This window comes from Rousettus aegyptiacus, unplaced genomic scaffold (genome assembly GCF_014176215.1).
Source record: "Rousettus aegyptiacus isolate mRouAeg1 unplaced genomic scaffold, mRouAeg1.p scaffold_m13_p_8, whole genome shotgun sequence".
NCBI lineage: Eukaryota > Metazoa > Chordata > Mammalia > Chiroptera > Pteropodidae > Rousettus > Rousettus aegyptiacus.
Genome location: NW_023416311.1, coordinates 37152789 through 37180319, shown reverse-complemented (window position 1 = coordinate 37180319; position 27531 = coordinate 37152789). Strand labels below are relative to the sequence as shown.

The following is a 27531-nucleotide window of genomic DNA, read 5'->3' as shown; positions in this document are numbered from 1 at the left end:
ATTTGCAAGGCTACCAATAATTAAGTTACCATACTCCCCAGAATGTACAGGAGATACTTATACATATGCTTGATATTCACTCAGTATACAATGTTAAAGATATATCTGTTGGATTGTGAAAATAGTGAATATTTTTGTCTAAGTCAAAAGATAGTTATTGATCAGACCTAGCCTCTGTTGCCCCTTCCTCCCCCCACCCCCGGCCCCCAGAGTTCTCCCCAGTGCCTTAACAGGTCCTCACTGATTTAGGAATTAAACCTACACAGCAAGAACCAGCGGAGGCCTGTCCCAGTAACAGGCCCAAGTTGTTTCTGACTGGTTGGTTTGACCTACTGATGGTTCAATACTTTGGAATCATCCTTACATATCCTCAAGTGTTTTACCTGAGGAAACAGGTGCTATGATTGATCAACTATTGCTGCCTGATCTTCTCAATCAAAAACACACAGTGGGGCGGTGACCAAAAATTTGACTGGAGATTTCTTTGCTCTTGGAAGCACTGAAATTCAGTCATGTTAGAGAAGGGACCGCGGTAGTTTCTAAAGAGCTCAAACCCTCATTTTCCAAGACTGGCAGAAACTCCCAGATCCTTGGATTATCTTCATCCCTGGGAGAATTTGAATAAAAAGTAGAGGAGTGAATATGATAATTCTTGAGATATAATCTTAGTTGCTAAATGAGGCAGGAAACAGGATACCTCACCAAAACCAATCTCCATACCTACCTCAACTAGGAGGCTGAGTCTTTCTGTGAACCCAAAGACTGTTGGCCTGTCCTAAGAGGAAAAGTGAAAGCTGGTGACTCCTCTCTGTACTCTTCCTCCTTTAATGATATTCTTAGACCTGTGCCTCTCTGGGAAGGCAAATCATCCTCACAATAATGCAGTTTTCATTTTTACAATATTAATTGCCTTTTGGCATTTTCTATAAGGACATAATTGATAAAAACAAAATTGAGTTATTATCTGGCACAGAATGTCAAAGCAGAATGACAGTCATTAATGAAGTGAACAAAATGGTCACTTATTTGAAAGTATTTAAACATTTCTGTAATAAGTATTAATTCCCTTCATGCTGTAAGACTTGCAAACATTCAGAAAAAGGTCAGGATTTGAATGTCTGTATAGATATAATAATTTATTCTGTCTCTTGAAAAACTGATTAAAATGCACAATAAGTGAATCTGTCAATTTTTACAAACGCATACACTCACACAGGCAATAGGTGAGAAAGTTCATGTTTTTTTTTCTTTCCATAGGACCTTACTTCAGAATTATGAAATAAAAATATTAGATATTAAGAATAAAAATACCAACACTTTCGATGAAGGAGTAGGATAAATTGTGGACTTACGCTCAGTCTGTTTCCATGTGTTGATAATGGCAGTGCTAAGTCCAGAGGTACCGAGGAGGCAGAGGATATTTTTCAAGTTGAGAATATTGATTTCGGAAAAGGAAAGCAGCACTGTGTGACCCTGTTTTCAAATATTGTAGATAAACATGTATGACTGATGGTACTGTTCACTTTGTTTCCTAACCTACACCTGTTTCTTAGTAACCAACTGTAAACATATTAACGATTTTGGTGTTCAGCAATGCTTACCTGAGCCACTTGTAGCCATTATTTTTCAGATGTAGGTATCTAAGTGTTTTCTAGTTACTCATTTACATTAAGTTTCTACTCTTTCATAAATTTTCCCTTTAAAGTACAGCCAGACCTCAATTACAACTTTTTAAACAAATCGTCTCAATGAAGGGGTTTTGGAAATTTTAACAATTGATAATATGCAGAAAAGGACAGAATTTAAAACAGTTAATAATAAAGAGAAAAGTATTTAAAAGTATTATACACTTTTTATTGCTGGTAAAAGGAAAAAGTTCAGTTTAACTGAATTGGAATTGTTTTAAAGTTCAGTTTAACCGAATTGGAATCGTTTTATAGAAAATAGCTGGTCAGTCATTTCAGGCTGTTTATGGTCTAGCTAGTTGATAGAGTAACTTCAATTTAAAGGATAAAATTTTATAATTGACCCTCAGATCTTGTACCTTTTGTTATTGTTTTGGGAATTACCTTTTTTTCAGCAGAGCTGGAAATATGTTAAGGGGTGACACATGTTATCTTTGTTCTGGATTGATTATAATGTACCATTGTGATGGCAACTGACTCACCATTGGCTAAGAGGTGACTGAAGAATTAGGGAACTGACACACTGCCTAACTGCCATGCTTTCTGCTTGTGGGGAGATTCCACGAATTAGATTTTGATGCACTGAACCAAATTTAAATGCACTGATATCTGATTGCTGAAAATGTTGAGACTTGGTGTTAAAAAGAACCAAATGTAACTAGGCCCACTTTTTATCTCTACACACACACACACACACACACACACACACACACACACACACACAGCCATTTGTTTCTTTTTCAATAATAAAGCCAAGTTACTATTCTAGAAGAAAGTGTTGACCTATTTTCCTCATTTCTTCAAGTTGCCTAAACTTGTATGTTTTTCTACTTTCTTTCAAAGACAAATTTGTTAGAATAATCTTCCTAAAACATAAATTTCATAAAGAAAATGCCCTTCACCTGTAAGAACGGGAAGTGGTTCCTGTGTTCTTCCCCGTCAACTAAAGTCTCGAGTTGTGTTTTAAGGTAGGCCTTAATCTCTGGTCTCCCTACTTATGGAAATGTCCCCACTATTTTTTCACCTTCTGAAGGAGTCAAGCAAGCTTCCTTCCCTTCCTTGAGAATATTAATGTTTTTCTTCTCTCTGGTCTGAAATCACCTCTTCTGTTTTAATCCACACCCTGTGCATTTCCTGCTGAGCACTGGTCTCTACATGCATGGTCCTCCCTGTGAGACCTTGTCTACCTACTCTGGCCTTCAGTGATCTCTCTCTTTGTAACCCTTGTCCCAGTGCCGCCACTTCTTCATGTCTTCAAATTGCTTCAAGCAAATTAGTCAACTGGATTATGAACTTTTTGAGAGGAGGAACCACAGTCTAAATTTCTTTGTACATCTGTAGCAGCTCATGTATAAGAAGATGCTAAATACATACTTGTCAGTTCTTTAGAATATACATTATATTCTTGGTAGTGAAAAAAATGGCACATATCGGTAATGGATTAGGAGCCAAGGTAGGTGTAGCTAAAGTAACAAGGATGGGACATTGTCCCAATTAACCGAGTTTCAAATCTAGTAAGGTTTGTTGTGTTCATGGCTACAGATTTGTCTAGCCCTAGCTCTAGGTGGTTAATTTGCAAATTAATTCATTCAATGGAGCACCTAATACACACAGGAATGTTGCTAGGCACTAAGAGATGAAATATTGAGTAAAAATAGAGAAGTCCCAGCCCTCCTGGGGGTTATATTCTACCCCAATGGACTAGAATTATATAATTCTTGACAGAAATGGACAACTGCAACACTCATCACCCTGTAGGGGCTATATCAGGGTTTTGGCAAACATTAGGAAAATCAGAGCAAGCTTTCCATGGAAAAGAAATTGAAGAATGAATCCTTAATGTTCATCTTAAGTAATGTAAATATCATGGCTCCCCAATGGAAATGATGCCTTTTATGAAAATGATACCAGTAAAGTGAAGTATTGTACAAGATGTTACACACCTAGTTGTCGTTTTCACTAGAAAAGCATCTTTAGGTACATAGTCCTCTATTGCTCCTGAATACCAACTCTAAATATGAAGTTCCAGACACTTCGTTGAGAAATAACAGGCTTAGAGTTAAAACCTAATCTCTTAATTTTTTTTTTTTTTTTTGGAACAGAAATTATTTGGCAGCAGTGAAAAAGAATGGAGAAGTGAAACTGTAGTTTTGATTATTTTACAAGCACAGATATAGGAAGTTTCTGGGATTGGATGAAATAAAGAAGTTTTAGAAAGCAGCTATCTTCCCTTTCTGCTATGATGAGAAGAAAACTGTTCCTGTGCCCTTGTGTTGATTAGGAATGACAGAAGGAGGGAGCGGACCTAAACATAGACAGCAAACAAAGGTGTTTAAAAATGCATCAGCTCTGAGTCAAACATGCCCAGATTTAAATCCTGGGTCTGCTATTCAGAGGGTGATTTCATCATCTGTGAAAACAACAACAAAAAAAATACTAGGAATATTAAGTTGATATTTGTGTGAGTACACAGGATAAAACCTTAAACATAGATATTTCCTCCATTATTTTTCCTTTTTTTCAACCTCATTTCTTTTATTCTTCATTGTTAACATATGTTTTAAATGTAGTATAGCCTAAAGGAGGGATGGACAGAACTTGACAGATGCTCTGATTATTTTAGTATCTTCATTTCTCTTACCCAGCCTTCAATACTATGCTCATTCTTTTTAAAGAGAAGCTGAATTATAATTAGACTTTTAGAATCAGATGAATTTGAGTTAAAATGCTGCCTCTTTGACTAACTAGCTGTGTGACTATTGGCCAGTTATTTATTTTCGGTTTAGATTCAAATTCAGCTTCATCATCTATTAAATGTGGATAATAAGAACTCCCTCATCAAGTCGTTTTCTTAGCATACTCTGCTGTATATTCAGTGTGCAATAAATGCCTGTTAATTTCCACTGTGTACTGGAATAAGCTTATACTTAAGCTTTATCAGATGCTATTATGTGTTAAATTCAAATTTTCTAACAACTTCCAATGCTTCCTTTTGTTGAAAGGAAGATCCATGCATAGGATATGATAAATATGTAAGAGAAATCACTGTTGACGTGGAACTAATGTCAGTGTAGGAGTGTGGAGAAAGATATTCACCACACTGGACGGGTTACTAGGCTCAACAGAGGAAAGAGACTTGTGCAAGCATAGTATCTTATGTATTTAATAAATGTTCATGTTTGATTGGATGAATGACTATGTCTACCAAGAATTCAGTGCAGGATATCCAGAACATCTCATGGATTTACCCACTCATGTAGGACCAGAGGAGAACTTTCTTATTGAGGTAGCCATAAACAAAAGTGAGTCTTGGGCATCCTCTCAGATTTCAGTTCACAGTCTCCCATGGCATTTGGAGACTCAAAGTCACAGTAGCAGCAGGCTGCATAATAGGCAGACCATTTTGATAAGAGTATGTAGACCTCTGAAATTTATATCAATTCAAAATTCAATTTATGGGGAAAAGAGAACTCTCATACACTGCAGGTGGTAATGTAAATTGGTACAGCCACTATAGAAAACAGTATGAAGGTTCTTCAAAAAACTAAGAATAGAATTACCATGTGATACAATAATTTCTCTTCAAAAAATTTCAAAACATTTTAAAACATTTATCTGTAAAAATATATGCACCCCAATGTTCATTGCAGCATTATTCACAGTGGACAGACATGGAAAGCACCAAAATGCCCTCTGATAGATGATTGGATAAAGATGTGGTACATATATACAACGGAATATTACTCAGCCATAAGAAAAGATGAAATACTGCCATTTGCAACAACATGGATGGATCTTGAGATTACCATGCTAAGCGAATAAGTCAGACAAAAAAAAAGTTGAGAACCATGTGATCTCATATATGGGATATAAAACTGAAAGCAACAAATGAGCAAGACAAACAGAGACTCATACACACAGACAAAAGTTTAGTGGTTACCACAGGGAAAGGGAGAAGGAAGATAGAGGTAAAAAGAGTCAAATATATGGTGATAGAAGGAGATTTGACTTTGGATGGTATTATTGAATTATACACTTGAAACTTGTATAATTTTATTAACTAATGTAAAAGGTGAAAAACAATAAAATTTATGTCTTTTGAAAGCCTCCAGGGACTCCTTTCATAGACATGGCTGGAGATGCTGTCAGTTGGGACTAATGGTAAATACTTCTTGTCTCAGTCTCATTATACTGCCTCAAGTGACTTCACTGGGAACTAGATGTTTTATTCTTTCTTGTTGATAGTCATTTGGTATAACATTAATGTGCCTATAAAATATAGAAGAATTATAAATAGAACCAAATTGAGGCATGTATATACTTTTGGGTAGTGGTATTGACATTTGTATTGTGACTGAAGTCAAATGGAAATTGTAAGTCTTATAGTGAAAGAGTAGTTATCTTTACCATTCAGGAGCCTTGTCATTTGCATTACTTAAGATGAACTTGGAAATAAGAAATATACTTTCCAAGCGCACGCAAATTATTCCTATCTTGTCCTATGAAATTGGTGTAGAGTTATTTGTTTGTTTGTTTGTTTTTAGTTGGAAATAGTTTTAGGAAATTCTTGTTGAAAAACTAATTCTTATAAATAAACTATCCCTTGTTTTTTGCTCTTGCACCATACTTATAGAATGAAACTATTCACATTTCTTCTGCAACTTTGTAAGCTTAGACAAATTGTCTTTTAGTAATACAAATTTTGCAGAAGGCTTTTTAAGAAATTATCATTGTGATTGTAGTTATTATTTCTATAACATGTCATGCCTTAGAAAGTTTTTAGCACTCACTTCCAATTGAGTCTTTAGAGTCATATACTGCATGTTGATGATGAAAGAAAGGTTCAAATTCAAATGAGGAGATCTGCGTTCTCAGCCTGCCTCCTCAACTAACTAGCTTCCTGATCTTGACTAAATGTTTTCATCCCTCTGAGATTACACAGTTCGGAGAATGTACCAGATGACTCTGAACTCAGCTCCTTCTCTCATTTTATAGATAGTCCAGAGATTTTTAACTGGTTTGTATAAGACAAATTAGTCTAGTTGATATACCTATAAATATAATCCAGTTTTAGTGATATTTCTACAACACTCAAGACACCACAAAAAATGAAGGAGGTAACAGATTAATAAGTGGCAAATCATTTTCTTTCCTTCAATGAAAAACAAAATATCATATGAGGTATATATTTGAAAAATTATATGTAACCTTGTTATTAAATCATGGTCCAAAGACATTTTAAAAAGCAGTGATGACCAGAATATGGTGTATATTCCCTAAGGACCAGTCTCATCACATTTATTTAATGTTTTGGTAGGGTTACTAAATGGTAAATTAGATACTACTTCTCTGTATCATAACTTGGTTTTAGTAAGACATTTTGCAGAATGTCTCATGATGTCTTTGTTACGCAGGAGGGACCATCCCCCAAGTCAGGAAAAGAGATGCTTTGAATTATAGCTCACAGTTTATCAAACACATTTTGAATAATAATGCATTCTGGTCTGAATTTTGGTAGCTACTAGGTTTTATTGTCCAGGTACTTTCCCTTGTCTTTTTGTTCTTGTTGTTAGTCACTTGGTCTCTCAATTTTAGAGTTGAATAGCATACTCCATTGTTTTGACAAGATATTTGCAAGATCATCAGATCATCATAATTTTTTCACATTTCTCTAGAGAGATTTTAAGGCCACACCCACAACAACTGGTGAATTCAGTCTCGAGAACTGGAAATCTCTTATTATGTTTGAAGTCACTCAATAACCATTTACTAACTCAGATATAACCATTTCCCTTCATTTCCACAATGCTTCTGATTAGTGTTTTTTCTCAGTTCTCTATACAGCAATGAATAATCATGCTTGAACAATGACATTATCACTTGGCATAATTACAAATGGAACAATCACACTCAGATCGTATCAATTAATAGCCATCTTTCAATAAATGAGATAGAATTGTCTAGCAAGTCACACAGTAGGAATTCAATAAATGTTCTCTCTTGTTGAATCTAACAAGCAAGGCTTTATCTAGTAACACTCCAGTAAGTTATCTGTTTTTGCTTTGTGCCATTTAAAGATCTTTTCCCTTAAATTAATTAAATCTTTAGAGGGAATACTAACTAAACTTGCGGATGACACAAAATTGAGAGAGGATAGAAAACATATTGGAGTTTAGAATCAGACTTTCAAATCAAGTTTGTTTAATGCTGTTTTTGGAAGGGACCAGGTATATAGACAGGACTACCAGATATGATTTCGTGGGTTTTCATTTCTAACTCCCACTTTGAGAGGCTCAATACAAATAATCTCTATGCATGCTTTCCAAAGAGTGTTTGTACAAGTATAATGATTATTGGCTTATACCAAATTCAGCGTTCATAAGATCCTGATAGTATGGCACTGATTATAAGGACACTAATCGCCCTTATGAGTTCATTTTTGCTTTCCCAAGGTTCTGTCTCCAAATACCATCACATTGGGGGTTAAAGCTTCAACATATGAATTTAATGTGGACACAAACCTTCAGCCCACAGACATTTATAACAAGACTTATCTAATAAAATGAGTGACTTTGTAGTTTCTCCAATTTATGGGGTATGCTGCGATGTAACCTTTAAAGTTTTATTAGTTTGAATTTTTCAGTTATTTTTTTTTCCTGTGCGGGATAGCAAGCTTTAAGCTTATGAAACATAATTTTGACCATTGTCACTGTTCTTTTCCCATCTAGAAAATTGATTTTTTAAAATGGCAAGCTCTTGTTACCAAGGGCAGGAATTATATGTCAGCCGAGTCGTATCCTTGTGAACTGGAAATTTAAATGGAAAATTCACAGTTTAAATGGCATAAAATAGAATTGTGTCTTAACTCCTACTTTTTCTTTCTCCTCCCATAGTATACAGTAAAATATGTATTTTAAAGACCAAAGAGAAACTTCAATAAACAGCTCACCTAAAATTACAGTTCTAGGTTTAGGTCTCAACATATATGTGTATATATCTATATAATATAAACATTATTTCCACTTTCTCTTTATACTTTTTTCTGCTTACATGATATTTGATTTGATTGTATCTGTGCTTTTTATAAATTACTCTAGATTATCATTACTAATATAATTAAATGAACATGCACTGACTGAAATGATGAAAAGAGATATGGAATGGGCTTCAGGAGACCTGAGTTCAAATAAATGACTTAGTCACCTGTTAGCATCCCTCTCTACAGCTTTACTGAGGTATTATTGACTAAAAGTGCATATATTTAAGGTGTACCGTATGATGTTTTGATATATGTATACATTGTGAAATGATTACCACAGTTAAGCTAATAACCTATCCACCATCTTACATAGTTACTTCTGTGTATGTGTTGCGGGTCAGGGGTAAGAACACTCAAGATCTACTCTCTTAGCGAATTTAATGTATTATTATTAACTATAGTCACTGTGCTGTACATTAAGTCTCCAGAATTTATTTATCTTACAGCTAGAAGGCTCTATCCTCTGACCAACATCTCCCCCTTTCCCAAACCCCAGCCTTGTTAATTATCATTCTATTTTGTGTTACTGTGAGTTCAGGCTTTCTTTTTTTTTTTTTTTTTAATTTTTTTCCCAAGATTCTACATATAGTGAGATTATGTAGCATTTGTCTTTCTGTGTCTGGTTTATTTCGCTTAATATAATGTCTTCCAGATTTATTCACGTTCTTGCAAATATCAAGACTTCCTTTTTTTAAGGCTGAATAATATGTATGTATTTTGCGTGTGTGTATGTAAATCATATTTCTTTATATTGTCAACAGACCCTCAGCATTTTCAATTTCTTGGCTACTGAAAATAAGTAATGCTGCAGTGAACATGAAGGCACATATCTATTCAAGATAGAGATTTTATTTCCTTTGGATATATACCCAGAAGTGGAATTGATAGATCAAATGCTAGTTCTATTTTTAATTTTTGAAGATCCTCATACTGTTTTCCATAATGGCCGTACCAAAGTATAGTTCACCAACAATGTAAAAGGGTTCCCTTAGACGTTTTTGATAATAGCCTTTCTAACAATTGTGAGATGATAGTTCACTGAGGTTGTGACTTGCTTTTTCCTGATTATTGGTAATGTTGAGCATCTTTTCATATACCTGTTGATCATTTGTGTGTCTTTGGATAAGTGTCTGTTGAAGTCCTTTGACTAATTTTTAATTGAATTATTTTTCTTACTCTTGAATTGTATGAGTTCTACATATTTTTTTTAATATTAACCTCTTACCAGATACATGGTTTGCAAATATGTTCTTTCATTCTGTCTATTGCCTTTACATTTTTGATTGTTTTCTTTGCTGTGCAGAAACTTTTGCTATAGTCCCACTTATTTATTTTTGCTTTCATTGCCTGTGCTCTTGGTGTCAAATCCAAAAATATTATTGCCAAGACCACCAGTAGTCCTTTGGGCAAGTTTTGGATATTCGTTTTCTCATGTAAAATAAAGGGTTTGATTATCTATAATTGTAATTTCTGTGGGGTTTTTTTTGCATTCTTAAATAGATATTTTAATATATAATTGCATTTCAATCCATTAAATACTAAGTGGAAGAAATATGAACCATATCTGATAAATAGGTTATTGACAAATTGAAATTATTTAGCATCCCTTGAAATAGCATGTTTTTTTAGTGTTAGACTTCTTATACATGGGTGCTTGCGAAGAATTAGTTTGGAATTCATTCTACTTGGAACCCGTTAATATTAGAAAATATTTCAAATCATTAGGGAAAGGGTGTCGGTGATGCTTAGAGTTATAGAGTATAGAGTTTCTACTACAAAGTGCAGGAGCTTTCATTAGCAATTAGGTCTCCTATTATATATATTTTTTTCTTTTACTTTAAGATTATTTCAGCATTTCCATGTTTTTCAGATTTTTTTATTTAAGTTAAAAACAAAAGTTTAAAGAACTTTAAAATAATCAATTTTCTGTGTTAATTAACTTAATGGTGAGATTTTTTTTTACAGTGTACATGTATACCAGATTATCATGCTGTATATTTTAAATATGTTGAATTTTATTTGTTAATTTTACCTTAATAAACATGAAAATAAGATGATCCATTTTTTTTTCACAAAACAAAATAAAGTCACCGAGATCTTCTCTACCCAAAGGTGAAAGATCATTAGGAAGTAAAGTGGTATAATGATTTGGAGGTAAATTCTTTCTTTATATAATCAATATGTAGTTTTAGAAAAATAGCAGACATTTAGAAGGATTATAAAAAGGATAGACATGACTTCTGTGTTTTTGATAGAGGAAATTTTGAAGCCAAATAGATATCTTGTTACTAGACTCTAATGTTAGTCTCATATGTAACTTTAAAATATGATTTCTATATGTCTGTTATAATTTTAAGAAAAAATTAGTCATAGCCTTCTGGGAAATAATTGGGTAATAATGTTTTTTTAAAAAACCATAGCTAAATCTCTCTAATAAATGATACTAAATGTCAGTATCTTCCCATTGTTCTTACATAATTTTTGTAAGGAACTTTACCGCTCATTTTATATGAATGGGAACAGTTTATATACTCAATTATGACATCAATGAAATGTGCAGGCTTCATTTGATACTTTGGTAATTTCGAGTGTTAGTTATTTTTGGATTACAACACACTACAATACAAATCAGTGTAAAAATTTTTATTGGCCTGTGTTAGTCATTCAGTTTTATGCAGTGACCTAAGAGATTTTAACAGTTTTCGGGGAGCTAATATACTGATACTGATGATTTTTTTTTATATGTGTGTATTTTATACTTGTGCTGAAATCCTAGCTTAACTTTTCATTTTCTTCATGTGTGATATATTAGAAGTTAACGGGAAAAAAGGATTTTAAAAAATATTAAATCCAGGTATAACCTTGAAAATAAAGTGGTAAATTGGTGTAATATGAATGTAACTGAGATGAAATGACATTTTGAGGTCTAGCCTCTTCAGACTAGTTAAGCTTGCCTAAATGGGGAGATATATAGCAAAACTACTAGTTTCGAAAAGAACTTGTTCTACCATGTTCTAATTCATCAAAATATGATCCGGAAAGATCATGGGCATTTGAAATAAGCTGGACTCTAACTCCTTTTTCCAGCAAATTTGTAGCCTTACAAAATAAAAGTAAAATAATACTTGCTATTCAGGGTTTGTGGAATAGAAGAAAGGAAGAGTGTTTTGTGTGAAGCAGCTTTGTTAATTCTAACCTTAGCAGTTATCTTCTCAAAACCTGTACTTCTAAAATATCGTTACATTTCATTGTTTTGAGTACTGGGTTTATTATTAGTGCAATTATTAACTTTACAATTGCATCACACATGGATTTATTTCACAGTATTTTGATATTTCAATTTATTCTGAATAATTTTCCCTCCAGAATTTTGACAGGGATGATTTAGCCCATTCACATATGGTTCATGGCATATTCTGTGTGAAATGTATAAACATAGAATGGTTGACTAGAGTGTGTGACTTTCGTCCTGCCCATTCCCGTGCATGTTACCTAAACAATAGCTTGACTGACATGTATGTGTGTATCCTGTTAAGCTTTACGCATTTTCTTTTGTTGTTTGTTTTTGTTAAATAATCTATCATTTCTTGGCCTCATGACTAGAACTGTGCTTTTTGCTGAAGTGTGCTGTTGGCTGGTGAAAGTGTTTTTGATCACTGGGTTCAGAAAATGGTTATATCCATGTGTAAAAAAACAAACTGAGAAATTGAAATTACTCTTGTTTTAAAATAGATTAATTTTTAAATAGTTGATAGATACACATTCTAAAAAATTAAAATTTCAAGAGGGCGTTCGCTTTGCAGCAAGACTTTCTGATGTTTCCATCTACCTGCCTCTCCCCGCCCTTCCTGGGAAGCAATAACTGTTAACAGTTTCTTGAATAACGTCGCATACATATTCTAGAAGCAATTCTCTATGAATTTATTCAGAAAAAATGCTTTTTTTCTACCTTAGCCAGCTAGCATCATGCTGTTTTTAGGTTTCACCCTGGCCTTTGATATATTAGTCTTAAATTGGTAAAAATGTGATTTTCTTATGTGTCTCACAAAGTTCTATCAATTGTTTTTTCTCTCTGTTCCTTCCTAAGGCATACTGAGCTCCTGCATAATTTCTAAGTAAATAGCTTTTCAGTGGTTTGTGTTTAGTCTTTCATGGTTAGCAGATCAGTGTGTGTTATGCTTTAATATTGCTCATATCTTACAAATTGGTATAGAGGGATAGATCTATTGTCCTAAGCTGGATATCTCATGTATGCCATTTATGCCTATAATGGCCCTCCTGTGTGTACCGATTCACAGTATTGGCCCTTAATGAAAAATATATGCTCAGTTCGTGTTGCTGGTGTTCTGACCTAATTTATTTTTTTCTGAAGCATAATTTGCATACATAGAGCTCCGTTATAGATTGAATGTTGTATAACACCAAAATTCTTCTTTCGAAGGCCTAAATCCCAGTATGATGGGAGTTTTGAGAGGTAGGGCTCTTGAGAGATAAGTGGGTTTAGATGAAGTCATGAAGGTAGGATCCTCATGATGAGATTAGTGCCCTTTTAAGAAGGGACCAAAGAGATTGTTCTTTCTCTCCCTTCCTGCCATGTGAGGATACAGTAAGAAAGTAGCTAAACATCTGCAAACCAGGTAGGTAGCCTTTACCAGATACTAATCTAATAGAACCTTGATCTTGGACTTCTCAGGCTGTAGAACTAGGAGAAATAAATGTTTGTTGTTGTTGAAGTCACCCACTCTTTGCTATTTTGTTACAGCGCCCCAAACTGACTAAGACAGGCCCTGGCAACCTGTCTAGTTCTCATAGGGCCTCTTACCTGAGAGGCTGAACCTTGCCTTGGACTTTTAGTTAACTTTCCTACCACTGTGGTTTTCCTATCACATTTGTCTGGAATAGACAGAGTTCACAGAGTCTGGCGGGAGGTTATCGTTAAGACAACTTACTATCTTCTAGGGGACAGTCTTATGAAATAAATGACCTGTCACTTTGGACAAGGCCCAATCTCGTCCAGGGCTACTCTCCATTCCACCTATCTCTTTTATGTTCAATATGTTTCCTTTGCATGAGGCTGCAGAATGTATGACAGTCTTAGGAGTTTTACATGTTAGAAATGTATATTTCTAACATGATCTGACACGAACTTTATTTTAAATGAATTGTTTCTGTGTTTGATAGTGCATCACTAATACCTGCATTGTTTCTGTGTTTGTTAGTGCATCACCAATACCTGCTGGGATAGAACCCAAAGGATCTATACTTTTTAAAGTTCCGTACCGTACATGATAAGGTCGTGCAGCTAGCAGGGAATTACTGCCTCACAGAGCTAGTGATGGACTTTCTGTCATCGGTGGTGATCAGGGATATGAGATATTTATGGTTAAGTTCTTTCTTGAAAGAAACAAAAATAAAATCATCCAGGAAAAAAATGGCTATTTAATGTTCTGTACAAAAAATATATATATTAAAGACCAATTCTTATTCCTCTGTCTCCTCACTTTCTCCATCACTTAATCAAGAGAACCTATTCTAAATAGGAAATACCACTCCATTTTTGTTGATTTATCATCTGTGCTGAATACCATGGCATATAGGCTATAGTACTTTCAATTTTGTAGTGAACAGAATAACATAAAAGTGAGACTTGCACATTCTTTGGTAATGATAGATTATACAACACCACGAATATTTTTTTAAAGTGATTCTGATGCTCTCTCAGCACACAAGATTTATACATTAAGTATCTGATATACTAGGTTAACTTGTCATAATCATCTGAGTAGAAGTTTTGTGAAATGAATTTAGCTAATTTTAGGAAAACCGTGGAATGTTTGGAATGCTGTCATCACTGATTCCTGGCAAACACAATATAATCACCAGCTTTGATATTAGGTCTTCTTTCTGATGCCTCAATTTTTTTATTTCTCCCTCTTGGTCATATGAGATTAATTCATCTTACTCATATTTTGACTCCCCCATTCTATAGATCTCTGTCATCCTGATCCTGCTTCTAGGGGTTGTTTTCCTTTCTGTTTATTAATGCTTTTAAATAGTTGTTAGACATGCTAAATTTTTCTGTTCTATACTCATAGAACACTATTTTAAATCAATTATTTGCCTTCTCCTCCATGAGCACTAAGGTGCTTTATTTCTTTTTTTTTAATGTTTTTTTCTTAGGACTTGTATATCTTATGGCTATAAAAACTCATGAGAGTGGTGCACAGGTTATTAGAGCATCTAGTGTAATACACTGGGGAGAGATCCTTGCTAGGCAAAGGTCCAGGCAAGTTCATTGCTTTAGTTTTAACAGTGATGAAGTAATGGGATTATTGGTTCTTGGGTCTTGGAAACTACGAAACCAGAGTGAGAATTTGGCTACTACACAGAGAAAGCATGAACCTGCTTCGCATAGTGTGTTCAGTTAAAAAAGATTTACTGTTTTTGAAGAGATAATGAAATAAAACTTAGGGCCCCTGAACTAAGAAAGCTTATAAGTTAGAGAAGGACAAGTATAATACAACATAGCAGGAGATAACCATTGACACATAAGACACTAAAAAAAATGAGAAAAACAAAACATTACCCCATGAGGAAGAACAGAAAAGTGTTATGGTGTCATGATGTCCTGGCATGATCAGAGAAAGATTCACAAGAGATGGAAATGAAACTGGGCTTTGAAGTGTCAGTGGGAATTTGCTAGATCAAAGGTAGAAAATAGTAAATGCTGGGGGAGTGTTTGGAAACAAGGAGCCTGGTTGGGGGGAACTGGGTAAAGAGTTAATGTAAAGAAACAGTTGGAGATAAAATTAATGATGTATTATGACTTTTATGAGACAAGTAACAAAAACTCTGGTTAAAGAAAAAAAATGGTAAGGATTATTGTATCATGGCAGCTTAAAATTTCAGGGACAGGTTTCAGTTTCGGTGTGGCTTATTAGGTCCTAAAGATGTGACCTGGATCTGGTTTCTCTCTTATTGTTTCTTGACTTCGTGTCCCCAGGATTTGCTCCATTTCCAGATTATAAGCCATATATCTTTCACTGCCAAATCCGGGAGATGAGAGCATCTCTTTTGTAAATTTCAAAGACAAGAACTAAAACTCCTCCCAGACTCTCTCACCTGAATGTCTGAAAATAGGAGAGAAGTGAACTTGTCAAGGGAAAATTAGGGTATTGTTGGTGGAAGAAAAAGAACATGGATGATGAAAAGTCTTCTACCAGATGTCCTGCACAAGTAGATTTGGTGGGCCAGACGTGTAACATAGGGACTGGGGAACTTAGATGCTTTTCAGTAGAAACATGGCCTGATGCAAAGGGTAATGGAAAAGCATAATATTCAAACAGCCTAGGCATTATACTGGTAGGTATTTTACGAAGGGGAATTTGTGAACAAATGCAGTAGAAACACGTACAATGGTATCCATAGCAGCACTATACGTAGTAACAAATCTGAAACCATCTAAATTCCAATCAAGATGATAGTGAGTGAGTAATTTGTTGTGTATAGTCACAGAAAAATACCACATGTAAAATGAATAAATTATAGCAATATGCAACATCGATAAATCTTAGTAGTAAAATGTTAAATGAAAAAATGGATTCCCAAAGATTATAAACATGATATTTTTATAATTTTAAAGACAATTATGTTTTAAAAATACATAGTTTTTAAGGATAATGTGAACGTAATAAAATATACAAAAAGGAATGATACAGAAAATAAACAAATGAATAGGTAATATAGATGACTATGTTACACAGTTTAAGAAAAAATTAAACATTATTAGATGATAGAGTATGCTGGAGTGATGATGTTGGGATGTTATTTTATATACGGGGGTCCCTGAAGTCTTCTCTTAGAAGATGGCATTCAAGAAGAGAATGGATGGCAGTGAAGGAGCAAGCCACGTAGTTGAGGAGGACGAGAGCTGTTCTGGGCAGAGGGAGTAGTACATGCAGATGCAGCGGTAAGTGCAGTGGGAGTGTGCTTGTGTGTTCCAGGAATTTCAGTGGGGCCAGTATGGCCAAAGTGGTGTGGGTACAATGAAGAATGGCAGGATATAAAGTCAGAATGGCAAAGGACATTCAGATCATGCAGAGCTATCAAAGCCATTGTGAGGACCTGGCTGTTAACCTCCATGAGATAGGAATTAACTACTGTGAGACAGGAACCCATTGGACTGCTTTGAGGAAAAAAGTGATGTATTTTTAAAACGTGATATACTTTTGCTGCTTTGTGGAGAAAAGAATGGGAAGGTCAAGCATAAAATAAGGGAGAGCAGAGGTCAGTGTGAAGGCTTTAAAGTCATTCATAAGAGGGATGATGGGATGGTACCTGGGGAGACTCTGATGTTGTGGTTTATCTATCACTTTGAAAGAAATTACCTCAAAACTTGGTGACTTACACAACCATTTTATTATATTTTACATTTTTATGGGTCAAGGATGAGGGTAGGGCATTCAGCTGGGCAGTTCGGCTTCATAGGGAGCAAACAAGGGTCCTTTGGATATTCAAATGGTAGCTTATATGAAGGACCCAGTACAGCTTGACACAGATGCATCTTCACACACAGCTTCACACACATGCACCACATCTTAGAAGGGGCATCAAAAATGCTGAGCTTTGTCAAGTGCCTCTCTCTCTCCATATAGTCTCATGGTCTTTCCACATGGCCTTTTTGCTCATTCAGAATTCCTACATAGCAGTTTACAACTCCAAAAGAATGTATTCTAAGACATCAAAAGTGGTAGCTGACAATGTCTTAAGGCCTAGATCAAGAAATTGGCACATTACTTCTCTCATTCTATTTGTCAAAGCAGTTACTGAACCTGCCCGAATTCCAGAGTACATGATTTAAACTTTAGAATTTGTGGCCACAGACAGCCCATCATAATACAAGAAGTACAGATTGTGGGATTTTGAATTCTACATAATATTTAATGTTGAGCCTATAGGTTTGGCTAATTGATTAAGTATACATTTGGGAGAAAACGGAGAATCAGTGATGGTCCCACAATCTAGACAACTGGAGGAATGGAGTTGCTATTTCCTGGTGAAGGGAAAATTGTGGGAAGAAAAATAAGAAATTTCATTTACATGGTAAGTTTAAGTTGCCTATTTGACACTCAACTGGACATATCAAGTAGGCTGTCAGGTATATGACTGGAGTTCAGGAGGGAGGTTAAGAGCAGAGGCTGTTTGCATATAGGTGGTATTTAAATTAATGGGATTGGATGAGTTTCATTCAGGGAGGAGAGTAAGTGGAGAAGAGGAGGACTCTAATTACTGACACTATGGGAAGTTTAATTATTAACAGTTATAAAAATAAGGACGAATTAACAAAGAAACCAAGAAAGATTAGGCCACAAAGTAAAAGAACCAAGGGAAAATGATGTCTAAGAAGTCTAGAGAAACTATTTGAAGGTGTAGGGAATGATCCAATTGGTTACACAATGCTGATTACATAGATGAGGACTGAATCTCGAATATTACCTTGGGAGCCTAGAATCCACTGGTGACCATATAGGAGCTATTTTGTTTGAGTCATAGAAACAAAAACCTATGGAAGTGGCTACAAACAAAACAAAACAAAACAGCAATAAAAACACAAGGAGAGTAAATAGAGAAAATTAGCATGGAAAATATCTGTAATATACTTTCTAGTATGTCTCTTTTCTGCCAAAATGAACCGCCTTTATTTTCAATCTTGGTCTCTATGTCTGAACAGAGGCAAATGAGAGTCCTGGGCATTTGTATCAACTTATGGGCAATTGCTAAAGCTACTGTCTGTGACTTAAAGAATGTTGACTAGAGAATATATTTTCTCTTTCTCACACTGTCAATATCCATAAGGTCTCATCACTTTTAATTTAAATGCTTGTTTGGAAATGTTTTCTTATTATGTCAAAATGGCAAGAGGGGTAAATTCCAATTTCAAACCTATGAGGAAAAAAATCGAATTTGAAAACTTTGAGCTTATATTTTCCAGCTGGCTGTAGTTCACACCATTATCTTTTATCTTATTAATATTTCCTGCTTTGTCTCTGAGGGCATTTGTGTTTGAGCTGTTGATTTTATTGTGGCAAGACTGAAACTTTTTCTTGGAACAATTGAGTAAACTTTAAGAACACAGCAAGTCTGGAGGACATTGACTCCACAGATAGGATACCCGAATTCCAGGCCAAGAACTCAGTGGAGCAGAGCACTCACAGCTACTCACCAGATGACACTGATGACAGTGATGTTATTGGAAGTACTATCACCTTCACAGCATGACTGCAAAAAAGAAGTGTCATGCTGATTATATTATACATACTGTCTCATAGACACATACCCATAAATTGAGGTAGAAATGATTATTTTTGCAATTTTACACATGAGGAATTGAGGCTTAATGGGGTTAATAACTTGTTTGGTGTGCAGTCAACTTGAGACCTGTTTTTGAAGGTTGTTGATCTCTAATACTTTTACCTTGGTCTTCAAGTTTTCTAGATTTATAATTTCAGTGAAATAGAGTGTCAGATTAAGTGACTTCCCTTTCAGTTTTTCATATCTGAAGCCAAATGATTTATATAGTTCCTCTTTTTATAAATTAAGTCACATATTAATAATAAATATAAATTTTATAATAGTTTTTAATAATATGACTTGCATAGTTTTCAAAGTGATTATTTTCAATTCAGATATGTCCAATTGTTTTTAAGCTAAAATCAGGAAAGCTCAGAGAAATAAAAAATGTGACTCGATTTTCAGAACATATATTATGTTCATGTTAAACTGATAGACAAATAATAGAAAGAAAAATCCCCAAAACTAATTTTTAAATAAACTTTTAGTTTTTCTCTCTTTTATGTGTTGTTAGATGAGATAATTTTTATTTAATATACTTTCATTCTATTACTTCACAAAAAAGAATGCAAATAAGTGGAATGCTAAGTGAAATAAGTCAGACAGGAAATGTTGGGAACTATATAATTTCACTCACATGTGGGATGTAAAACTGAAAGCAATAAACGAACAAGACAAACAAGACTCATGGGTATGGACAACAATTTAGTGGTTACCAGAGGGAAAGAGGAAGGGGGAGGGAGATAAAGGTAAAGGAGGTTAAAGATATGGTGATGGAAGAAATCTAACTTTGGATGGTGAACAAACAATGCAATATACATATGATATATTATTGAATCATGCACTTAAAACCTACATAATTTCATTAACCAATGTCACTTTAATAAATTTAATAAAATAAAAAAGAGGACTCTAAGATCACTTATATCTTATACATATCAATTTATGAATTCTGAGAAACTAATTCATACATAAAATAGTATGGTGACACCATATGGCAAAGCATGTGGTCTATTTTTTTATTTTTTTCAAATAATTGCAAACATAAGCTTAACATTACAAGTTTGTTCATTTTAGTTTGAAAAATCTATAAATGACTCTTTGGATTTTAAAGACAATTGTTTGGTAATCTAGAACATACATTAAACAAAAAAGAATTTGATTTAGGCAATCTTGAAATGATCTAGGTTCAGGATTTAGTCTATCCTGAAATCTCTCCAATTCTATTAAGATCCCAGTATTTTTCTTTGTTTTTGTTTTTTATATTTTTTAATTTGTACATTTTTATTAAAATTATTAGGGTGGCATTGGTTAACAAAATTATATAGATTTCAAGTGCACAAATCAATAATATATCATATGTATATTGCATTATGTGTTCATCTCCCAAAGTTACGTTTCCTTCTGTCACCATATATTTGACCCCTTTTACCCTTATTTGCCTCCCTACTGCCCCCTTGCCTTTGCTAGCCACTAATCCACTGTCCATGTCTTTGAGTTTCTGTTTGTTTGTCATGTTTATTGTTTTCAGTTTTACATCCCACGTATGAGTGAAATCATATGATTCTCAGCTATCTCTGACTTATTTCACTTAGCATGATAATCTCAAGATCCACTGATGTCATTGCAAATGGCAATATTTCATCTTTTCTTTATGGGTAATATTGCAATGTACATATGTACCACTTCTTTATCCAATCATCTATTGATGGACACTTCGATTATTTCCATGTCTTGGTCACCATGAAAAATACTGCTATGAACATCGAGGTGCATATTTCTTTGGAGATACATGTTTTCAAGTTTTTAGGTAGATATCCAGAGGAGGGATTGCTGGGTCATATGGTAATTCTATTTTTAGTTTTTCGAGGAACCCTCATACTGTTTTCCATAGTGTCTGTATCAATTTACACCTGCACTAGATGAGGGTTCCTTTTTCCCTCATAACTTCTCCAACACCTATTATTACTTCTCCTGTTGATGGTAGCCATTCTGACAGGTGTGAGAATGTATCTCATTGTGGTTTTCATTTGTATTTCTCTAACAGATAGTGAAGTTGAGCATCTTTTTATGTGTCTCTTGGCCATTTGTATATCTTCTTGGGAGAAGTATCTGTTCAGGTCCTCTGCCCATTTTTTGATTGGATTATTTGGTTTTTGTTGTTGTCGTTGTTGTTGAGTTGTGTGAGTTCTTTGCATATTTCGGACATTAGGCCCTTATCGGAGGTGTTGCTTTCAAATATGTTTTTCCATTCAGATGGTTGTCTCTTTACCTTGTCGATGGTTTATTTTGCTGTTCGGAAGCTTTTTAGTTTGGTGTAGCCCCATTCATTTATTTTAGCTTTTACTTCTCTTGTTTTTGAGGTCAAATTCATAAAATCCTCTTTAAGCCCAAGGTCTTTGAGTTTAGTTCCTATGTTTTCTACTGTGCAATTTATTGTTTCAAGTCTTATATTCAGGTCTTTGATCCATTTTGAGTTAATTTTAGTGTATGCGATAGTAGTCTCAAAAGAATGATAGTTTCATTCTTTTGCATGTGGCTTTCCAATTTTCCCAGCACCATTTATTGAAGAGGCTTTCCTTTATTCATTGTTAATTTTTGGTTCTTTTGTCAAAAATTATTTGCCTGTATATGTAGGGGTTTAATTCTGGACTCTCAATTCTGTTCCATTGATCCGTGTGTCAGTTTTTCTGCCAATACTATGCTGTTTTGATTACTGATGCTTTGTTGTATAATTTGCTGTCAGGCAGGGTAATAACCTCTGGTTTCATTTTTTTTCCTCAAGATACTTTGCCTGTTCTGGGTCTTTTGTATGGAAGCACAACAGATCTCAGTATTCTTTAGTGCAGAAACTAACATATGATTCTATCCATCACTATGTCTACTCCGTGGCTGTGCAGCAGTTATACTGGTACCACATTTGCTAATGGAATACTTTTCTGGGAAAATGTCTATATTCACACAAAATTATGAGCTTTTCTGGAAGATATGAATTTGAGAGAAATTTTTTGTTTTGTTGTTCTACCTTTCTAATTCTAGCCCTCTAAGTCACAACAGATAGACCAGAAGTTCCAGCTTTATTCCCCTGCTGTGTATTCAACCTGTCTTATTTCTGAGAATTTGGATGAGAGTGCTCCTCATTGAAAACTAGTAGTTTTGAGTTAAATTAGACCTTTTGAAAATGAAATTATTTTCTGGGTGTAAAAATATCATAGAAATTTCAAATAGAAATTCTTAAATTCCTAAAGTAGTAATTTATTAAATGGGACCAGTCTTATATATTAATGATGTTGTTGTGACAGAAGAAATTATTAGTTTTATCAGTCCTCAGTTTTAAAAATTTCTGTAGTTCCTTCATGAAGATATTACATGTATCTTTTCAAAATAAAGCACTTTGGTATTTATAATTACTTTGAATCTTTATATAAACAATAAATACAAATATTTTACAGTTCTATTTAAATGTAGACTCCAGTACTATTAGAAAAATGTGAAGCCACTTTATTCAGGTAATATTTAGGGAGCACCTGTAATATGCCAATTACTGTTGTAGATGCTGTGAGATCTTTAACTCCTTATTTTCTGAGAAACCAGTAAGGTTATGGAATTAGAAATATAGTGAGACTACAAGTATGAATCATTACTTTGTAGGTAATAAACTTGTTTCCAAAGCACTTTTAAAAAGCAGAGGTGTTATATATATATTATTTGTTATTTCGTATTTGTGCAAAACTAAGCTAAATTTGGTACTCGAAATGTCAGTAAGTATGCAGAAAGGATTTTTTTTTTTTTTTTTTTTTTTTTTTTTTTTTTGGTAAATGATGCCATGTCAAAGGAATATACAGACTGGAAATAATAAATTCATTTGAACTTTATTTCACGTCATTAAAAATTCAATATTAGAATGATTATAGCTCTAATAGTGGAAGATAAAACCCTATAGCATTTAGACAAAAATACAGTATCTTTATCATCTTGTAGTAGGCAAAGATCATTTGTACAAAGTTTCAGAATGCTCTCAGTATAATGGAAAAATCTCAATAGATTAGACTAAATGAAAATGAACTATTTATCAAAGAACATTATAAAGAGAATGAAAGAGCAAAATATGGACAAGAAGAGTTTTAATATGTATATTTGAAGACTTGTTTCCAGAATATACAACTAATTCTAGCAAATGAGATGATGATAAAAATAAAAATAATAACAATAATGAAGACATCCCCATACAAAAAAATGCACAAGTGACTTGACTGGCTCTTTTACGAAAGAGTGTATCTAAATGAACAAAAAAAGAAAGAAAAAAAGAAAATTCACCCAATTTTATTAATTAAAGAGAAATGCAAATCAAACCCACTTTATGTATTTTTAAAAGCTCACCAAAATGGGTAAAATAACAAAAAATGACAATATGGAATATTGGTAAGATCATGGAGCAACTAGAACTATCTTATACAGTTAGGAGAAATATAAAATGATAGGTCTACCTTTAAAACTATAAATGTTTACTAAAGCTGAATGTAATATATACATTAAAACTCAGATATTCTACTTGTAAATATATACCAAAGGAAGCTTATATACATATTTACTGGAAGACGTATAAAAGAATGTTAACAGTACGATTATTCAAAATGGCTTAAAACTAAAAGTAACCCTATTTCACATCACTAGAAGAATGGATAAAGTGTGCACATTCATATTTGAATACTATATAACAAAAAGAATAAACTGTATGTAACAGTATGGAATTATCTTATGAAATCATATAGCATTTGACTCACTATGTTGAACAAAAGGAGCCAGATACAAAAGATTATTTTATTTATATAAATTTGAAAGAGGTAAAATGAATCTATGGAATTAGAAGTAAGAGTCATGCTTGTTTTTTCTGAGGAGGTAGTTACTGGGAGAGGGATTGGGGAAGCTTCTGGAGTGCTGTTCATTCTGTATTTCTTGAATTATCTACTGATGTCATAAATATGTTCATTTTGTGGAAATTCCAGATACTTTGTGTTCTCTTCTTTATGCATCGTACACTGCAATAAGATGTAGTCAAATAGATTAGAAAAACAAATGAAGGAAAAATATTTGCAGAAAATAATACATAGCCCAAAATTGACTCCTCTGAATCAAAAGCTCAACATTTTTTTTTATAAAAAAGTTTTTGCTGGTAGTAAGAAAATGGTCACTCCTATACACTGTCTTGTTAGTTATTAACCTAAGCTGAGCTATAGTTTCTCAATCATGCCACTATTTTAGTCTTGTATTTTTGCCTGGAAAAATCAGCAACGTATTATTAAATTTCAAGAGTGGTAACTGTATGAGCTAGGGCATTGATCTTTTCCTGCCATTGAACTTGAACTGAAACACTGTTTTTTGGGGGGTCTCGAGTCTGCCAGCTTTTTGACTAGCGCTTACACCATTGGCTTCCCTGGTTCTGAAGCCTTTGGACTGGTTATCAAACCAAATACTAGCTTTTCTGGATCTCCATCTTGCCTATTGCAGGTTTTAGAACTTTTTTGTCTTCTATAATCATTCAAACCAATTCCTTATAATCCACCTCTTTACTTTTCTCTGTATATAAAGCCTATTTGCTCTGTTTCTCTGACTAATACAGATACCATTTTTAACAGATTTGGTCTTCCTTTGCTAACAGATTTTTTTTTTTAGGCATGTCCGATTTCTAGGAAATGGTTCAAATTAGATGAATAATTGCATATTTTAAGAGTTTAAATTAATATGATTCACTTATAATTACATGTTGCAGTGTGTACAGAAAAAAAGTAGTATGTGTTTCAAAAGTGTGCTTTGAAATTTTAATGAAGAAATCCAAACCTAATTCATCTCAAATGCCCTTGTTTAAAACCCTGAAGTTTTCATCCTGAGGAGTCACTAGCATAAGCAATCTCAGGAAAAGCTGTAAACTTTGCTAAATGTAGAGGCTCTAGAATGAGTTATTGAAGCCCATTCATCCTATTCATCTATGGGACAGTAACTTGATTGGCACATTAGTTCAGTTTTGAGGAAATAAAGTAGGAGCAAAGAAGTAATACCGGTATTTCTTCAAGATAACTATTAGTTGTGCGTGTTTCTTTTCTGAAACATTGACATCTTCCTAATGTGTTTAGGAAACATCATATCATGATCACTGCTCCCTGGAAATTTTACAGGAAGTCAAAAACAATTTATTTATTTATTTATTTATTTATTTATTTATTTATTTATTTATTTATTTATTTTTTATATAAGTCAATGCAACATTAAAGAACACACAAATGTTTGCTTGGTTAGCTAATGTGCCTTCTGCCTCTTTTAACAATATTGAACTTCCCTTACGGAGATAAAGAAGGACACAGAGGGAGGAATGACAGGCAAGAAAATGCAAAGTAACAGCTCTCATTTATTGAGTGATCACCATATGTCAGGTACAATGCTAAAAACTTTACTTCTGTTGTCGCATTTAATTTTCTAACAACTGCAGATGAAGATGCTATTATTATGCTAATTTTAAGATGTAGAAACCTTCGAAGTTACTAACTTAACATAAATTAAGTGGTTGCAATGTAAAATTTAAATCCAGTTCTTTTGGAATCCACAGACCAAACTCTTATTGGTAAACTAACTTGTAAGAAAAGAGAGAATGAAGAAAAAGGGTAAAGAGATAAGAATAAAAAGGAAATATTAATATAAAAATATCATAAAAGATATTTAGTAAAATAAGAGAAAATATGAAAGAGAAAAGTCAGCTAGACATTTACAATTTAAAGAACCTTTTTTGTATTTCCCTCAGTTATTATGCTTTGTATATATTTGCTTGATTGTAGTCCTATTATATATATATGTCTTAGTTATCTTATTTCCTCACTGAACATGCATTCAGTATTTTCTGATTTACTTTGAATCTTTGTAAACCATTTATTGTCATACAATATTAAGAAAATGAACAATAATTTGACTGTATTTCTGTTTGAGGACATTTCATTGTTCTCTGGGAAACATAATACAATGTGAATATCAGTGTTCATAGAGTTTTTTCACAGTTTGAGATTAATCACCTACCTCTGAACATTCACTTTATATGAAACTTTTTAAATATTCAATTCTTAACAGAATTTTTATCGTAGGGATGGTATATTATAATACTCTCTGTATAGTATTGCTACTAATGAAAATAAAAATTTAAAGCCATTAACTTCTAAACATTTTTATCCTTTACATTGTAATTTTCCTTGTGATAAATTGTATATCATTGGTTTTTAAGATAAAGCACTTCAATGTTTGTTATTTTTTATAAATTCCTATAATATGAAGTTCTTTTCTACAATAATAATACATGTTTTAAAAAAATTCTTAACCTTTTTAAGTGTCTTTTAGCAGTACAGATTAGAAATATTCAAATGGAGATTTACTTTTTCACAAGTAATCGCTGTGCCATAAACATTTTATTTTATATTATTTCTTATCACCTTCAGATTACTTAGGCTTTCATCATTATATTACTCAAATACAAATCTCAAACCTGACCTGGTTGTCCAAATTATCTATTGATCTCTGTCCTTTTGAGTTCAGAGAAATTACCAAAGCTTACTTTTATTTATTTGTTCTTTTTTGCTTTGCACCTCTTTAAATTGAGAGAAGTGCCTGCAATTTTTCTTCAGAAAGAGACAGTTTACTGAACTTCTATCCTGCAGATGAAATTCTAGTTTCAAAAATCATTTCTTGTTCCAGTTATACCCATCATAACTTGGCTTCCTAAATTTGCATGTATTTTTTTCAAAATTAATAAAAATATGGAATATTGGAAAAGGATTATTTTTCTAGTTTCATGGCTATGTTTAAAATTGTAGTCATTCCTTGAATTTCAGTATATTAAATGTCAATAAATAATCTGACAGCTTAATGTCCTGACCTCCTTTTTTAACTACAGATAATCCTGTACAATGAATATTAAGTACTTGTTTGGACACAATGAGAGGGTGGAGCAAAAGGAAAACTACTCAGAAAAAGCTTGAATTCAATTGTGAAGATAATATGTAAATATAATAATAATTCTAGGTATACCTTGATCTATTAAGTGCTTATATTTTCAGTTAATCCTCACAGCAATGTTCCGAGCTAGGTACAGTCATCATCCACATTTTATAGATGGGAAAACTGAAATATGTTTGAAGGATAAATAATCCAGAAAGGAAATCGACTTATTTTGACTTCCGGAGCATGTTATTTTGCAGATTAGAGTAGTATTTTCCAACTGGCATACCCTAGGAAGACTTCGTTGAATATTTGTAGGTGTGTTTGTTGGTGGGTACCTGCGCAGTATGAGGTTTAAGATGAGCCATAGGTTTGAGGAGTGGTGGTGGTGGGGAATTCTAAGAGTGAAAACTAAGTGAACAAAGTACATTTTAGAGAAATATTTTTATTAGTTAAATAATTTGAATGTAGATAAAATAAAAT

At 33.5% G+C, this 27531-nt stretch overlaps 1 protein-coding gene and 1 long non-coding RNA gene across 9 annotated transcripts in view; both read left to right on the top strand.

The window, feature by feature from the left end:
• PRR16 (proline rich 16) overlaps positions 1 to 27531 on the top strand; it is a 253880-nt gene that overhangs the window by 59789 nt on the left and 166560 nt on the right. The window lies entirely within an intron of this gene.
• Positions 296 to 26118, top strand: LOC107511153. The gene is made up of 3 exons (XR_001597018.2): positions 296 to 5056; positions 12179 to 12181; positions 26107 to 26118. It is a non-coding gene; the product is annotated as an uncharacterized LOC107511153 (long non-coding RNA).